The following is a 17,201-nucleotide window of genomic DNA, read 5'->3' on the forward strand; positions in this document are numbered from 1 at the left end:
CTCGAACTATCAGGCAGTGCTAAAACAGCAAAGAACAATAAACAAAGGTTAGTTTCTCCCTGAGGGCTCCAAAACCTTTACTTTGATCTCACAGGGTGCAAGTAGGCCTTTTTCTTAAGTGGTTGGAGAGAAGCTGTGCTGTTCTTCCCAGTCTGAACGTGGTGATGGCAGAGAGCGGTGCTGGCAGTGAGGACAGCTTGTCCTTGTTGGCTGGTGGAGGCTGGAGGGGCTGTGCAGTGGGAGAAGGGAGGTGAGTCATCTGAGTATCTCCAGTTGGTCGCTCTGGGAAGGTTATGTTCTTCTGGGCTTTTCTTTCTTGGAAAAAACTGGTTATTTTCAACCGTTTTCTCTGGAATTTCTTGTGCCGCCTCTGTATCAGGTGCAGGAAATGCATCCCAGTGAGGCCAGGAGATCCTTGTACTCATCTTCTGGGAGGTGGATAGTCAGAGGTTCATCCAGTGCTCCCCCAAAATCTTCACTGCAGGATCAGGAACAGGTCAAAGTTATTTATGAAGCTGTTCCTCCTCTCTTCCGTGGTCTCTCCATTCAGGAGTGAGGAGGGAAAGGCAGGCTGAGTAGCATAATACATCCAAAGGCAGGACAAGAGGCTCTGCATTATCTTTCCCATCATTTCCCAGGATTAAGTCCTGCTCAGGACCGTGACAAACAATCCCCTAGAGTGCTGCTATTTGATTTTCTCTCCACTCCTGTGCTTTAAAACCCCCATATTTCGAGCTGAGACATATTTTCTTTCAGAAAAGCCAGTGCTCAGCTAAAACACCCAAACCTCAGGTGTGCAACAATAAATTGGTTCAGAGTTCCAGCAGAGAGTGTCCAAACCCAACAAGGATAGAGCTGTCGCTGTCGGCTTCCTGTCTGCTTAGTTGTTGCACTAGTTTTAAAATTGGGAAATACACCTTGTCAATAGCTCCTGAATAGACCATTCATTCCTCTTGGCAGCTGCATTTCTGCACGGATACCCTTTTGTCAGGTGGATACAGCTTTGTCAGGCCTTGGATATTGCTGTGATGGGAGCTGGGGGAAAACCTTAGGCAGGCAGCAGTGAGAAAACCCAGGGATTGCATGGATTGTGTCCACAATCACTTCGATGAAGGTAAATTGTAATAATTACATCCTTGCTGCTCACACAGGAAAGCTGCAGCTGTCAGGTTTATATTGGGTTTTACCTTGTAAAAGATTTGCTTTCAACCATCCCAAAGCCAATGGCAATAAAGGTTCTGCAGCTTTTGGCTACAGAGCATCAGGTTCCCACCAGCACTGCCCAGTGTGGGCCCAATAAAAAGGGAGGAATTTTGAAGTGAGACCTGTAAAAGTTCCTCCACGTGCCTGACTGCAAAGTGTCCCTGGGACACAGCAGGATAAGTGGAGCTGTCAGAGCCCAGTGTGGTGACACCTCACCCAAACTGTGAGGTGTCCATGTCAACAGCGTCCCAGAGGATGAGGTGCTGTCCAAAAGCAATAGGAAAGGGCTCTGGGCTCCCAGATTGTTTGGCAGGAAAATCCGGGGCTGCTGTGGCAAAGTGGGGTGATTTGGGAACCCTCAGCCCCCCTCGTGTGAGAATTGGCTGCGAGGCTCAGGGTGGGGGCTGCTTTGTGTGGAGGTCAGGAGGTGCCTGAGCCAAGTGTCCCAGCCCCACAGCGTGGTGTTGGGGTGGAGGGGAGGTGAGAACAGCTCTGTTTGGGTAAGCCATGAGCATTGCCAGGAAAAACACTTTCAGCACAGCTTTGTGCTGAGTGGCAGATGCTGCCCGGTCCCTCTGCTCAGAGCAGGTCCTACCAGGCGAGGTGTGAGCCTTCCCCGGGCTGTAACCAGGTGTGGGTGTTGCCACATCTCCTTCTCCACCCTCCCAAGGGCAAACCTAGAGGCCATTCCCCAAGGCGTAAGGATTTAGGAGCACTCTGTGGCTGTCCCTCTGTTTTCCTTGCTCCCACCAAGCTGTTCAGTGTTACCCGAGAGCAGTGGTCAGGGGCTCCCGTTGGGGAGCTGGTGCTCTGTGCCTGCTGACAACACCACGGGAAGGGGTCTCCTGGGCCCTGAATCCCTGCAAAACAGAATCCTGGAACCCCAGAATGGTTTGGGTTGGAAAGGACCTTAAAGCTCATCCAGTTCCACCCCCTGCCATGGGCAGGGACACCTTCCACTAGCCCAGGTTGCTCCAAGCCACATCCAACTTGGCCTTGGACACTTCCAGAGGAGGGGCATCCACAATTTCTCTGGGCAACACTCTCCCACCAATACTCCCCACCATTTGTTCTGGGTGAAGCAGCTCAAGCAGGTTCCCTGATCTTGACTTTTGCCAGTTATTTTCAGCCAGTGACTGGTTCTATCAAACTGGGCTGCAAACAAACCAGTGCAGCAGCCACAGAAAAGCCTTCCCCAAACCTCACTGTCTGTAAGGAAATGCCAAATCCCTTTTATAAAAAATTACTGGTGGCTTCCTGCCTTTCTTTTCCAGCTTGTCAGACTTCCTAGTCATCAGTGGCTTTGCAAGTAGATGGGCACAGCACAGACACTTTTTGATTCGAGTGCTGTTCATAGCCAAGGCATCGATCCTGTGTGTGTGGGAGGGGTGGGGGGTTCTGAACAACATATGGTGAGGAAGATACAGCAGTGCTGGTCCTCTGTTATCCTGCCTTTCATCCTGGGACACAGCACTGCTCTGCAGAGAAGTCTCACGGAGCCCTCTTGAGGCAATGGAGCATCATTGTCCATGTGTTCTGGGTGAGGGAATCGAGGTTGGAAGGTGCCAGGCTGGAGGCAAAACCTGGTGGGCTTCTGGCCCTTCTCGTAACCACAGGGCAGGGGGACGTGGGTGCTGTAGCAGAGCTTTGGGAGCACCCCTTGGCAAGACAGGAGGGTGACTTCCAGATGATTGAGAGCCCTGTCCATATCCAGATCTCCTCAAGGCTTCAGGATATGTTTTTATGGGAATGTGAAGCTCCCAGCACTGCTCACACAGCTACTCTGGCTGCTCTTGGCTAATGTGGTTGGCACCACCCCATTTAATGCATGTAGCCCATGTAGAATTACAGAATCATGGAATGGTTTGGATGGGAAGGGACCTTAAAGATCATCTCATTCCAAGCCCCTGCCATGGCAGGGACACCTCCCACTAGCCCAGGTTATTCCAACCTGGCCTTGGACACTTGCAGGGATGGGGCAGCCACAGCTTCTCTGGGCAACCTGTGCCAGGGCCTCCCCACCCTCCCAGGGAAGGATTCCTTCCTAACATCTAATCTAAACCTGCCCTCTGGCAGTTTAAAACCATTGTTTCCAACCCTGTAATTCCCTTTGAGGCCCAGGATCCTGTCCCATGGCCATGGACACAGTGGCTGACACTCAGAAAGATGAGGAGATGCTGGAGGTGCTTTGCAGAGCTGTCCTTTAGTGCTCCTGCTCTTCTCACGAGGCAGGATAAAGATTTAGTGGCAGCACATCCCATTTGTGGCAGGAGGCAGCTGCTGATGGGAAGAGAGTTTCTTTGGGATTCCAGTCATTAGCAGCAGTCAGATCCTGCCCAGCTCATCCTTGGGGTTCACAGGCAGCTCCTGCTCCAACTGCACCTCAGACACAGCTGGGAATTAGGAGCTTCCAGGATGCTCTTAATTAACAGCAGCCCAACTTGGATTCCAAAGGTTAATTGCCTGGTTTGGAATTCCTGGTTGGTTTTTTTTTTCCTTCTGCGCTTTATTTATTTATTTGAAGCCCTCAGACAGCTGAGGAAAGCCAAGTACAGAGCAGAAGGCAATCCTTGCATTAATCTTCCAGGCAATTTCAGTACATTGGGTGATTTTGTTGTGCATTCATTGCAGCTGACAGTTCTCCAGAGTGGCTGAGAACGTGCCACGGCACTGCAGCAACCCAGCAGGAATAGTGCACTCCAGAGGCATCCCCTCTGCCATGCCTTTGGGACAGGGATATCCAGGATGTTTCCAGCCACTGAAAGGTGACTCCTTTTTGTCCCAGGAGCAGTTTCACTGACTGCTCTGAGGAAATAATTGCTGCTTCTTAGGTTTCCTTGATTCCCAGCTCCGTGGTTATCCAGCGCAAGGACAGAGTCCTTCATTTGTCCAGGAGAAATGCTGGTGTCACCCCTTTGGAGCTCTGAAATCACCCAGGAGCACCTCAGGTTTAAATTGTAAGAAGAGCCCCCCACTTGGCTTCCCAGAGGAATTTGCTGAAGTAGCTGTTGATACTTGTAATGATTCCACATAAAAGGCTCAATTTACATCAAATGGCACTAGAAATGCTATTTTACATTCACTTCTCAGAAGAGAAGTACAAATTAGTATTTGTTCCGAGCTATTGCTGTTCAAAGAGCTTTTAATTGCTTTTCTGATCCCTCATCCATGGACTGTTCCATTCGGAGCAGCTGCCTTTGGAGCAGGTTGGAGCTGACCTTGAGGGGCACCCAGTGGTCCGTGGCTTGTCAGAGTGAGAGAAGGATTGGTTTTGAGCAGCACATTTTGTTATTCTGGAGTAAAAGTAATTCTGTGTGATTTAAAGTAGCAACTCACTTCTCCAGTGACGTCCTGCTTCAGCATTTGTCACTTCTGCCTTGAAAAATTGGTTTGGCATGGAAAGCTCAGCACTTACTCAGAAAGCAGAGGAGAATCTTTCAGCAGCGTTTGAAGCAAATTGCTTAAATTCCTTTTGAGTTGTGAGTCAATAAAATACTATCCTGGGCTGAGATTCTCGCTTTCAGCTCGCAAAACTTGTTCACTCTTCCAAATTGCTGCAGGATCCAATTTTAAGAACTCACACACTGGCTGGACTTGAAGAAAACAGATTCCCCCAGTCCAACCTGGGATGAGAAAATCCACCCAATGTGTTTGTGCTTATTGCCTAAATGATGGGAGACTTATTCTGCCCTTAGCAGTCCTTTGGTTTATGTGTTTGTGGTGTGTCAGGTGCATCCCAGGCTGTCCCTTCCCTGCTCCCTCTCTGAGGTCCCAAAGGGGGCTTTCCCAAGCCTTGGTTTGGTCAGTGGAGAACACACACAGTGATGGAAATTTGGCTTTTTCAACAAACAACTTGTGATAACCTGAATTCTGCCTCCACCTCTTGGGAGGGAAGAGAAGGGCTTTGTCTGGTGAACTTGGGAAAGGAAGGGGCATTTTCCAGCTTTTGTGCTCCAAGATTATACCATGTTTTTATTGCTCTCCAGGCCCCCTTTTTCTTCAGACAGACCCTCTGTCAGGTCAGGAAGAGTTTGGGGATCCCTCAGCACAGTTCAGGCTGCAAAGCTGCCCAGGTCCAGCAGCATTTACAGCTGGCAAGGTTCACTCCCACAATAGAGGGAATCAAGGATCAGAGACAGGGTGGTATGAACTGATGGCAAAATATTTTTGGGTAAAAGCAGGGTGGAAAAGCAGATTTAACCCTGGCTCAGGGTTAAATCACTGTCTGCTGGACCTGAGCTGTCATGGCAAAGGGTGTGGAGCCTGACATGAGGGGTGTTCAAGGAGCCTCCTCTCTGTCTTACTCTCTCCTCTCGTTTAACTGACTCCTCCTCTGCTCTGTTTTCCTTCTCTTGGATCATATGTTCTTGGTATATTTTTTTTTACTATATAAGGGAAAGCATATGAGATCCTTCCATTCCTGTGCCTCTGAGCAGACATGAACAGCACCTCTCCAGTGTAGAAAGTGAGGGTAATAACTCAGGGAGTGCTGACATGCTGAGCAGTCGGGGGAGAGGCAGAACAACAGGGGGGTTTGCAGTCTGGGCTGGTTCCTATGGATGTGCTCATTAGCCTGGGGAGTAATTCACATATTCCCTGTGGAACTGTGGGCACGTTTTCCCACCGGTTCCTTCCCCTCACTTGTGCCATTAGTTGCTCTCTGTGGTGGGGGATTGGCCACATAAATCACAAGCAGGTGACAGGAACAGCCTTCCCAGCACAGGCTGCTGGGTGGAAACTGGAGATGTGCTCAGCACCAGGACCAGCCCTGCAGGGTGCAGGACCCACCAGCTGTGTTTCTTCCATCTGGGCCATGCAGTGATTCAGCTGAGCCAGATCTCAGTGCCCTGCCAGGCTCCCGAGCCCTGCGAGCCCCACGCGATGGCAGCGGGCCGGGACGTGGGGAATGCAGACAGACTGTTTGCATTTCAGCTGGCAGGTAAAATAAACCAAGTGTAGCACAGCCCCGAGAATGAAAGCAGAGTGCACTTTGCCAGCTGCATTTCATCAGGAATGCGTGTAAATCCCAGCCAGGGGCGGCCGGTTCAAGCCCTGTGTGCCAGCGGCTCTGACGTGCTCCGGGACAGGGAGGTTTGGCACAGCCGGGCAGAGGGACCCCGGCATGAAGGAAGTGGCTTTTCCCAAACAGAGAGTGGTGTTGTGTGTTGAGTCTGTGCCTTCCTGCTGGCTGCCAGCTCCGTTCTTTTCATCTGGGAGTGGGTTTGTGAGAGAGGCTTGGCTTTGATCGGGTGCTCCAAAGCAAGTCCCTTGTCTGAGCGATGACAAGATGCGAGTTCGAGGAGGAGCTGGAGTGTGTGGCTCGTGGCAGCTGCAACCAGCAGCTCCAGAGACATCACTGTGCCCTCAGGCAACGTGCAGAGCCCCAGCCCGGGTCCCTCTGAGCAACCCAAGCACGTGGCAGCAGCTTCCCATCCTCCCAGCTGGGACAAGAGCAGGGACAGCAGAGAACAGCAGAGAGGGAATTGGAAAAGCCTGAGACAGTCAAACAGCCCGTGGGGGCAGGAAAACGTGCTTAGGCTTGGCAGGGCTTGGAGAGGATCGTGCCCTGGAGTGGTGGGAAGCAAGGAGTGGTTTGGATTGACTCAGGAGGGATGGAGCTGCTGGTCTGCCAGGAACACTGCTGTTAGCAGGGGATGGCTTTGTTTCCTGACACTTCCCTGGGCTGTCTGCATCCATCTTGTGTTTCCTTGGATTTTTGGTCTGGAAGGCAAGGAGTGTGTTTTGTTCTGTGCACATCAGCCTGCCATGTGGGGCTCCCAGGCAGGGCCTGCTGGATGTGTCAGGTTGGATATCAGGAAAAATTTCTTCCCTGAAAGCGTGGTTAAACACTGGAAGGGGCTGCCCAGGGCAGTGGTGGGATCACACCCCTGGAAGTGTTCAGAAAATGGTTCAAAATATGGTTTAGTGGGCTGGTGGTGTTTGGTCAAAGGTTGGCCTTCATGATCTTGGAGGGCTTTTCCAACCTGAATGATTCTGTGATCCTGTGTCATTGCAAGTAACAGTAACAGTGGGAATGGGAAGAGAGCACTGCACCTCTCCTGGACCAGTTTATATCATAGAATCATGGAATGGTTTGGGTGGGAAGGGACCTTAAAGATCATCTCATTCCAACCCCCTTCCACCAGCCCAGGCTGCTCCAAGCCCCATCCAACCTGGCTTTGGACACTTGCAAGGATGGGGAATCCACAGCTTCTCTGGGCAACCTGAAGGGCCTCACCACCCTCACAGGGAAGAATTTTTTTCCTGATGTGCCTGGAAGTTGCAGGTAGACTCTGGAACTGAGTTTAGAGCCCACATTGAACCCAAATGCAGCAGGAGTGGACACAAGGGGGTTGCAGATGGGGAGGGCAGAACCTGCTGGTGCTGTGCCATGGACTGACTGTGCCTGTGGATGGTGGTTCCCAGCTGGGAGGAAACAAAGGAAATGATCCTGTTTAATTTAATAGTTCTGTGCACTTCCAGCCATTCCCTGTGCATGGTTGCTTTCTCTGCAGACCTGGAGAACACAGAAAGGCTTAAAATATAGATTTGATTGAGCAAATGTTATGAAGATGTAAAAAAAACCAGCCATGCCACACCTGGGCAGAAAGGGGGGTTGTACTTGGCAGTGTATGAAATGCTGGTAATTCAGGGTGAAAGCTCAGTGTGGAGATTGTGGCATTGCTCAGGTGTCCTGTACATCATCCCTCTGGAGCTGAGAGGCAGAACTGGCTGAACCCCCCGCAGGCAGAGGATTAAAGGTGCTCAGAGTAGCAAACTATCACCTTCCACCAGGGAGAACCACCCTGCACAGAACCAACCAGGAACATTCCCTGCTGCCCTCAATCCCAGCCATGAATTTCCCTCGGGTTTGAACCAGGATTCTCCACCCAGGACAGTGAGATTTCCCACAATTATGAATGAAGCTTTAAATGCCTCCTTGAAAGCTCCTACTGGGTCTTTTGTTACCAGATGGGGCTGCTTTTTTTATAAGTGGTTTTGAGAGGTGGAGGGGGGGAGAAAACTGCATCTGAAAGGAGCGAGACTCTTGCTGGAGAAAGAGGGAGGTTTGGCATTCCTTCATGCATTCTTTTAAAGCTCTATTTTTGTTTGCTCTGTCTGGTTTACAGCCCTAAAGACAGCCTGACTCCCAATTTGGGAAAAACACTGTTCCCAGGCCTTGGAGCATCAGTGGTAAAGCTTGTTAGAGCAGGGACTCTGCCACTGAGGAGGATGGGGCAGGAGCCCCCTTGGATTCTTTCCCCCATGAGGGAATTTCTCAGGAGTTTTCTCTCCTGCCTGATCCCTGTACATATTAATACCTCCTCTCTCCCTGTCCTTGTCCTCTCCTTGTCCCACACACAGACAAAGCCAAAACTTTTTAGTCCAGTGCCCCTGGAGAAAGCAGCAGAAAGAAAAGTAGTTTATTTTCTCTACTCCAAAGGGAATTGACTTTGCAGACAGATGGACCCTGCAGTTCCCTGACTCTGGGCATGACTATACATGGATTTGTCTGTTTGGATTGAGGGGGTTTGTGAAGCCAGAGTGTGCTGGCTGCTCCTGGCAGCTCTACCTGGAGCTTAGTGATGGGATCAGGGCAATAAAGCCCTGGCTCTGTGTTCCCCTTACTCTCAGCTATCCAGAGTGCAGGCAGGAATTTTTCAGCTACAAGCTGCCCCAAATCCAATCAATGAAAGGAAATAAATCAAACCACAGGGAGAGGATGGGACATTGGAGAGAATCAGAGGTTTTTTTTTTATTCCTGAAGGGTTCAGAGGCAGAACATCCACCCTGTGAGCATCATTTGTCCCGGTCAGGGGTGCAGGGAGTGCAGTTTGAAGTCATTTGTGGAAATGAGTTTGAGCCAGGGAGGCCAGAGCAGCGTGGGTTGCTGGGCAATTATCTCCTTGCCAGTGGCCTGTGTTATGGGGCTGTGCTGCAGAAGGTCTCTCACTTGTGCTAAAGTCTCCTGAAGCTGCCAAGAGAAGAGATCAGCATCTTGAATGTCTTTAAAGCAGAACTACTGATATGGTACGTTGGAGGGCTGGCAGGGATCCTCTGCTGTGGTGCCAAAGTACAAGGGACTGAGCTGCAGAGCGTGGAAGTGCAGGGGGATTCAGTGCCAGAAATCCCAGTTAAAGCTGAGGACTGTCAGGAGCTGTGGATGCCTCTGGAAGCACCTCGAACCAGAGGGGATGGGGGGATGGCTCCCCACTTCCCCAAGGACAGCACAACCCACCAAAGCACTTCTCAAAGATTGCCAGAAGAGCATTCCCGTTCCTCTTCTTCCCTGCTCTTCCTTCCCTAACTGTGCCCGCTCTTTCCAGGCTGGAATGATGTTATTTACATCCCTTCCTTCCCACTGGGCTCCCACCATATCCAGACACCCCCCAGAGCAGCAGGAATCACCCCCTGGCTGCAGCGTGGGGAGTTGGATGGCTGAGGATGTTCCTCAGCTCCTTCCTTTCCCAAGCACAGATTCTCCCTGAGACTGAGACTGAGTTTAAGCTGTGGGAGAGTGATGGACAGGCAGGCTCAGACTAACAGACAGGTAAAGCTGCCCCAGTGAACAGTGGAGAGGATGTTTCCTACCCGAGCTTGCAGAAGTCCTTTTGTATTTCAGAAATGATTTAACGCTCTGGGTTTCCTCCCACTCCTTTCCCCCCCCCTCCTTGCCAGTCAGTGTGTAATAGCAGAGGGTTTCATACATATTGGATTTTTTAACTCTGACATGAAATCTGAATGCTGTATTTAGGGCTGCAGCTGTCACTCCTCTGAAAACATGCAGAGAAATGAAGGTTAACAAGTTTGGGCTCTGGGGAAAGCATGTAAAACAGCCCTGCAGAAGGCTTTGTGCCCTCACAGCCGAGCGAAGAACAGATATTTTCTGAGGTTCTCCAGCCCAGGGTTATTCATCATGATCCGAAGCAAATCCTATTCTAATTGTGTATCCTCGTTTGAAATTCTCGAAACCCCAAATCAAATTCTTTTTCCCTTGTATGATACACACAGAAAATACAGGATACAGAGCCTGAGGGGATGGTTTAATAGTTAAAGAATCAGGCTGGCACTAACCAGGCTTGCTGCAGCCATATGTTCAAATCCCAGGGGTGACCACTCACCAGGAGGTAGAAGATGCTCCAGATCATTTATTGTGTTTTCTCTTAAAAACAGATGTCCTGATTCCTGTGGCTGAAGGCAGGGATGCTCTGCCTGTGCCCCAACCAGGGCAGTCTGGGCAGTTCAGTGTCCCCTGCCACACTTGCACTGTCCCCATGTCCTCCCTCCCTCCTGTGTCTGCACAGGCTGAAGTGTGAAAGCCTGGCTGCTTGATTTTAATGGAAATTTGCTTAAATAAGGCAAAATAGCTTTTAGCCTTTGTTTCAACAGGACTTTTGTCTGTCTGGAAAGTCTCAAATGTACTTGGGAACAGTGTACTTGGTGTGGAAGGCCTTGTTGGAGGCTTAGGGCTCATGGCTGTGTCTCTTTAGGGTCACTGAATTCAGGTTGGGGCTCCGTGTGGCTCCAGGTCATGTTGTGAACACAAGATATGACATTTTTGCCACGTCCATGGACTTTTCCATGGCTGAATCACCTTGGGGAAGAGGAGAATGAGGGGAGACTCATCTGGGTCTGCAGCTTCCTCATGAGGGGCAGCTCCAATCTCTGCTCCCTGTGACCAGGGACAGCACCCAGGGAATGGCTGAAGCTGTGCCAGGGCAGGGTCAGGTTGGATCTCAGGAAAAGGTTCTTCCCCCAGAGGCTGGTTGGGCACTGACCAGGCTCCCCAGGGCAGTGGGCACAGCACCAAGGCTGACAGAGCTCCAGGAGGGTTTGGATGCTCCACTGTCAAGGACAGGGTGGGATTGTTGGGCAGGGCCAGGAGTTGAGCTGGATGATCCTTGTGGGTCCCTCCCAACTCAGGATATTCTGTGATTCCATGAGTGGAGCCAAACTGGGACCTAACCTGGGTGTTGGGAAAGCTGGGCATCAGTTCAGACCAGAACTCTGATCCAGCAGGACCTTAGAGATGGGATGGGATGTGAAAGCTCTATCTCAGAGATGCAAATGGTGAAGCCATCGAGATTGATGGAGTGGGGCTTTGGGACAGTTCACACCCATTGCCAGCAATCCCATCCTTCCCGTTGTGTGTTGGGATTGTTTCAACGGCTCTCAAACAGCCCGAGGAGGAAGTTGCAAGGTTTGGACTCCTCTGCTGAGCAGTGCAGATTAAGGAGGCAGAGCTGCTCTGAGAGGCTCCTCTGAGAAGCTCTTAATGCCCAGGGATCGCTGCCTTGTGAATGCTCACATCCCTCCCTCCCCTGATCCGTGCGGGAATGGGGCGGGCTCTCCTCTCCGTGTTAATGCCCCGCTGCCTGCAGTTAATTAAACCCTGCATGGTGCTCACTGCGGTGTCACTGTGGGTAATGCCTGTCACCAGAGCTGTAACTCACCCCTGTTCCCCTCAGCCCCCAGCTAACAGGTCTCTAATTCCCTCCTCACACTCCTCTCTCCCGGCTCTCCCAAGTTTTTGCCGTACGGTTCCGGTTTTCTGTGGGTTTTTTTTTTTAGCATCTCCATAGAAACCACTTTGGAGTTGCAGAGTGTTGTGCAAATTTAAAAAGGAACTCGTGTAATGGTTCAGTTGGATCAGGTTTCGGGCCAATGGTCCCTCGGAAGGAGTTTGTGTCCAGTGATAAAAGTTGGGAAGGAAAGCTCTGAAAGGCAGAGATGCAACAATTTTCTGCTCCGTGAGCTCAGGATAAAGCTTTTATGATAGCACAAAGTTTGTTTGGAGGGAGACACAGGCACACTTTGGACTCTTCCACAGAAATCTGGATGAATTTCCTACCTGGGAGGAAAGCTGCTTCTGTGCAAAGCTACTTTTTGATGTGCCAGCTCGATTCCTCACCTTGTTAACACAACTGTCTCTCAGTGTGACCTCTCTTAGAAGGTTTAAATGCAGATAGATTCATGTGCTTTTGATGTCTGGGCTAGTGAATTCCTGGGCCTCCTGTGCTTGATTTCCTAGTCTATAGATGGAGGCTCAGCACTGCTCAGGACCAGCCAGGATTGGAGCTGGGCTTGCTTTGCACCTGACTGGTGGAAAGGTTAGCTCAGGGTTGGGTACCAGAGGCAGGGGAGAACAGAGGATGCTTCTGGGTAGTAATTCCTCCTTCTCTGTCTCTGCACAAAGACCTTAGACAACTTTTGGACGGGGATGAACTCAAATTTTAAAAAACATCATTAGACAGCAAAGGAGGAAGCCCCTTGCTGTGCTCAGATGCCCAAAGGTCGGGGTGGTTTAGCAGCACATGGTCACCAAGGCAATCATTGCCATGGAAACACTCACCACCTTCTCCAGCAAGAGCATTTGAGCAAGTCCTGGGTTTTAGCAAATAATTGCTTGAGATCCACTGTGTATCCCACACATAAAATAATTTGACAGCTTTCACCATGGTCTATCTGTTTTGGAGACCCCTGAGGAGGATTTTCCATCAGGGCAGAAGCGTTTGCAGGCTCAGTTGCCTTCTCAAGGCTCGCTGTTTGCACACGGTTGGTGTTGGAGCTTTACTAGTTTATTAAAGCCACTGCACAGGAGATTTCATTTGAATTCTCTTTCACTCCCACTCTCTGCAAATGAAACCTTGTGTTGCCTGTCTCCTGTGAGCACCGACATCGCCGCTTGGAGGATGGGATCAGGTTGGGTTTTTCTCTGGATTGCTCCTTCAGGAGGGGGTGGTTGGCCCTGCTCCCGGGGCAGGGAGCTGGATCCAAGCCCTGGAGAAGCTGGTGTAGCTGTGAGGTCTGGTTGGAGCAGCCCTTCCTGTGTGTCTGCTCCTCGTGGCTCTTGCTGTGGGAGAAGCATCACTTCTGCTCCTCGGAGCCACAGCAGGGAAAAACTGCCAGGAGGAAAACTTTTTGTGGGATGGAAGAAGGTCGCAAATGGAATAATCACAGAACCACAGAATGGTTTGGAAAGGACCTTAAAGCTCATCTTGTTCCACCCTCTGCCATGGACAGGGACACCTTTTACTAGATCTGGTTGCTCCAAGCCCCATCCAAGCCTTGTGCTGGTAGTGAATTACAATAATTTTAATTAGGGTTAATAGAATTGAATTTTATTATTTCAGCAGTGATTTTATATTCTATAAAATCAGAACGAGTGAACATTTTTTCCTTCCCTGTACCATTTTGTCCCCATAACAATAAAAACATACTGAAATCCAGGGCAGGTGTGGGGGTGAGGGGTGGTTCACACAAAAGGAATGAGAAAAGTGCAATGGAAAGTCACCTCTTCAGTTTTAAGTCCTGTTTTCCAGATTTTGGGGTTCTTCTCCCAATGCTAGGAATAAATATTACAAGAGAAATGCATTGCAGAGTCAGCACAGTTATTTTCTGTGAATATTGATCCTTGGTCATCTCTGAATATTGGCGGTTGTTTAATATAATTTCATTTTGTTGGGGTTTTTTGTCGAGATGGTGGAAATGTGGAAGCACTGGGCCATCTCCAAACTCAGTGGTGGCTCCACTGAAATCAAGGAATTCTACCAGGTGAAAATCCAACAGCTGTAAGATAGAAACACCTGGTGAGGAACAAGAGTCCCTGAGCTCTCCTGCTGCTTTGTGCTCCCACTTGGATGCTGAATGAAGTGAAAGCTTGGAATTACCAAGTGATCCAACTATGCTGAAGGGCAGCTGTGCCTTGGAGTTCCTTCCTGACCTCTTTTGTCCTTTCTTGCCTCAGCAGAACAAATTGCTGTTGTCTCGGGGAGCGAGAGGGACGATGGTGGTTGGAGTTGTTAGTTTTAAATTTCTCAGACATGAAGGGGCTGCAGCTTCCCCCCGAGGGGCAGTGGAGGGGCAGCTCCAATCTCTGCTCTCTGTGACCAGTGACAGGACCCCAGGGAATGGCCTGAAGTTGTGTCAGAACAGGTTAAGGTTGGATTTCAGGAGAAGGTGGGTGGTTGGGCACTGACCAGGCTCCCCAGGGCAGTGGGCACAGCACTAAGGCTGACAAGGCTCAAGGAACCTTTGGAGAACACTCTTAGGGACAGGGTGGGATTATTGGGGTGTCTGTTGAAGGCCAGGAGTTGGACTGGGTGATCCCTGTGGATCCCTCCCAACTCAAGGCATTCAGTGTTTCGAATTCAAAAGCTAAAATGGAGTGATGAGCTCCTGGGAGCGGCTCGTTCTTGCTGTAACCTTCCAGCTGCACACTCTGCAGGCTGCTGGCAAACACAGACTCTGGGTTTGTACCTTTTTGTCTTTGCTTTTTCTTTTTTGATCGCTGTGGATGGGTTTTAATTGCAGCTTTAGTCTGGTGCTCGTGGCTAAAAGAACGGATCAATAATTCACTCGCAGGAACAGCTCGGCAGCTCCAAACTTCCATCTGCCTGCCTTGGCTGCTGGCTGGAGCACCCTGGGCTCTTCACAGCACTGGGGTTTTGGGAACAAAAGTGAGCTTGTAACAATTGCTTGGGTTGCTTCGGGGTTGCTAGAGGGGAGGAAAGGTGGATTTCCCCTGAATTTGTTCTCCTGGCTCCCTCCCAGGCTGTCTTTGATGCTGAGCAGGGAGGAGCTGCTGCCTGGGTTACAGATGTGGATTTTGCAGATAATCATTTCCATCCTGAGGAGGCTTTTGAATTTTAAGCTCTTCAGGAGCGTTTCTGGAAGCTGCAGAGGAGCTGTATCAAAATTGGGACTGTAGCAAGTGCAGTCCTGTCTTGGGAGACAAAAGGGCTGGAGGTTCCCCCGGCTGTGTTGTCCCCACAGGGTGTCCCTGAGCTTCATCAGCCTGTGGAAAAAGTAGTAAGATGTAGGTACCCACCCTGGCAGTGGTTTGGATCCTAAGAACCCAAGGGTCTAGTGTCATAAAAGTCACAGTAAATAGAGCTCAACTCACCTGGTCCATCCTCAGGCTCTAAGACAGGATTAACTCTGCTGATATCAGAGTGGGATGTGGTTTCATGCCATTTAGAGGGTGAATGTCCCTGGTTCATTGGAATTAACCAGAATTGGGATTGTTCAGCCTGGAAAAGAGAAGCTTTGGGGTGACCTAATTGCAGCCTTCCAGTGCCTGAAGGGAACCTGCAAGAAAGATGGAGAGGGACTATTTACAAGGGCTTCAATCTGACAGGGAGTAGGTTTAGATGGGATACTGGGAAGAAATTCTTTCCTGTGAGGCCCTGGCACAGATTGCCCAGAGAAGCTGTGGCTGCCCCATCCCTGCAAGTGTCCAAGGCCAGGTTGGACGGGGCTTGGAGCAACCTGGGCTAGTGGAAGGTGTCCCTGCCTGTGGCAGGAGGTGGGACTGGATGGGCTTTAAGGTCCCTTCCATCCCAAACCGTTCTGGGATTCTGTGACTCATAAAAGTCTCTGCACATCCCAAAGGGAAACCCGGAAAGAACTGCCTGTGCCCAAATGTCTGATACATGTTTAGGATCATGTGAGAGGCAAGATATTGGATTAGGAGTTAGAAAAAGAGTTTGGGAGTCCTGACTTTTGGAATCTCACTGTAGGCACTGGTGTCCCAAGAACACAGTCTCAGGTAGGCAACACCCCATTGTTCTGTGAGACACAACCCCAGCTTTTCTCCTGATGTCCACCTGACATTTTTGTTTTCTCCTTCTACCCCAAGATTCTTGAACCTCAGAAAATCTCTCCAAATCTTCTTCAATCTTAGCCTCTTCCACTCAGCACTCGGAGGTTGGTTAGAGACAATTGCTCACATTTTTCTGAAGAATTACCCTCTCCTTGAACTTATTTCCCCATCAAGCCACTTCAGCTCCTCTCCTTGAGCTTAGAAGATGACTAAGTCAAGGTCTTTGTCAGAGACAGACTAAACACATTCCCTACATTGTTCTTGCCATCAGAGTCCTCTGTCATGTTTTCCTTCATGTCCCAATACCAGTGCAGAGCCCACAGATCACAAATGTGCATTTTTCAAAGGGACTCTCCATAAAGGTCTATTAGCAAGAGATGAGTAATGGTTTGACAGAATAGATTTAAGTGGCCCCTTCTGAATCATCTTGGCAGTAATAGAGAGAGTGTGTCCATTTTTTGATTAAATATTTCCAGTGCCATTAGCTCGGGTGAAGTAAACAACCTCTGTTGAGTTTGCCTGCTAACGACAACCCAAAGGCCTTTGATCTCTCTGTTATCAGAGACTGAGCCAGTGGTTTGGATGGGGATAAAGATCATGGAATCATTGCTAAAGTAGCATCAAAGAGTTTGGAAACGGGTCTTTACTCTCTCCATGTTCACCCTCAGTGGATGTGGCTGCAGGGTTTTGGCAAAGAAAATCAACAATTAACCTTCATTTCCTGGGCAGATTCCCTAAGGCAGGGTCTGTATTCATTGTTGTCTGAAAGAGGCTGTACCAAATTTCCATATTCTTTGCGTGTATCTTATTCTTAAATATTCCAGCTCCTGATATCAGTTTCCATCTGAAAGGAAAACGTAGACTGCAGCTCTTTTTTCTAGTTAACAGTGTGGAATACAAGATATTTTCAGCCTAAATATAAAAATATATTTATTAATATGTGTATAAAAAGGAAAACAAATCAGTATGAATGACACATTATTTTTTTTAAATGGGTTCTTTGTGCTTAACCAGCAAAACAAAGCTGATTTTTGGGCATTAAGCTGATGATTTTTGGCCATTTGTGATTGAGTTCAGCACAGAGAGTGGTCAAGAACAAACAGCTTTGCAGTGTGACTGTAATTCCTTGCGTGAGTGTAGTTTTTTTTCTGGTGAGGGATAAGCCAGATAAATTGGATGGGAGTGAGCACAGGCCCTGCTCGGGGATGTCACGGCTCACGGATCCACCAGGGCTTTGAAGGACTCCACCAGAATATGGATGGGAATGAGTCAGGCTGTGTCATTTCCCTGGATTTTTGCCAGAGGCTCTTAAAGGAACCAGACCCTTGTGGGGTGGGATGGCAGTGGAGAGAAACCTGCTCGTGTTTCACAGCTGCCAAAGAGGAGAGGGAAG

The 17,201-nt window shown here is 49.6% G+C and overlaps 1 protein-coding gene across 1 annotated transcript in view; it reads left to right on the forward strand.

The window, feature by feature from the left end:
• The window catches only part of LOC127466615 (voltage-dependent T-type calcium channel subunit alpha-1H-like), a 119,956-nt gene that overhangs the window by 43,926 nt on the left and 58,829 nt on the right, over positions 1-17,201 (forward strand). The gene's annotated exons all lie outside the window — the stretch shown is intronic.

The sequence above is a fragment of the Manacus candei genome, unplaced genomic scaffold (assembly GCF_025592945.1).
Source record: "Manacus candei isolate 608988 ecotype Guabito, Panama unplaced genomic scaffold, ASM2559294v1 h1tg000002l, whole genome shotgun sequence".
Taxonomy (NCBI): Eukaryota; Metazoa; Chordata; class Aves; order Passeriformes; family Pipridae; genus Manacus; species Manacus candei.